General features: G+C 27.4%; 1 protein-coding gene across 4 annotated transcripts in view; it reads left to right on the plus strand.

Annotated features, from left to right (window-relative positions):
* Positions 1-321, plus strand: part of strn4 (striatin, calmodulin binding protein 4) — a 29,256-nt gene that overhangs the window by 16,276 nt on the left and 12,659 nt on the right. The window lies entirely within an intron of this gene.

Raw genomic sequence — 321 nt, forward strand, 5'->3', positions numbered from 1 at the left:
TTTACATATTTTTTTTTTTTTTAATGTAAAATGCATAGGTCGCCCAATACGCTTCTTAGCATGGGTGGAGGGGAAGAAGTAAAATTCATAGTGAGAACTACATGATGCATAGTACACAATTGTTTTTTGAATCTATTTATTGAAATTGACATTCCAAAAAGCTAAATCAGAAATGCTTGTGTTAATGATTTGGACTTTTTTTTCCTAATAAAACGGAAGTGTTTATAATCTTGAGACAACTTTAAAATACTTGCAAAGTCCTTTGTAAAAATGCATTTTAATCATAGTGATATTCTTAATGTTTCTTAATTTTGAATTTTA

The sequence above is a fragment of the Sinocyclocheilus anshuiensis genome, unplaced genomic scaffold, assembly GCF_001515605.1.
Source record: "Sinocyclocheilus anshuiensis isolate Anshui unplaced genomic scaffold, SAMN03320099.WGS_v1.1 scaffold374, whole genome shotgun sequence".
In the NCBI taxonomy this organism is placed as follows: Eukaryota; Metazoa; Chordata; class Actinopteri; order Cypriniformes; family Cyprinidae; genus Sinocyclocheilus; species Sinocyclocheilus anshuiensis.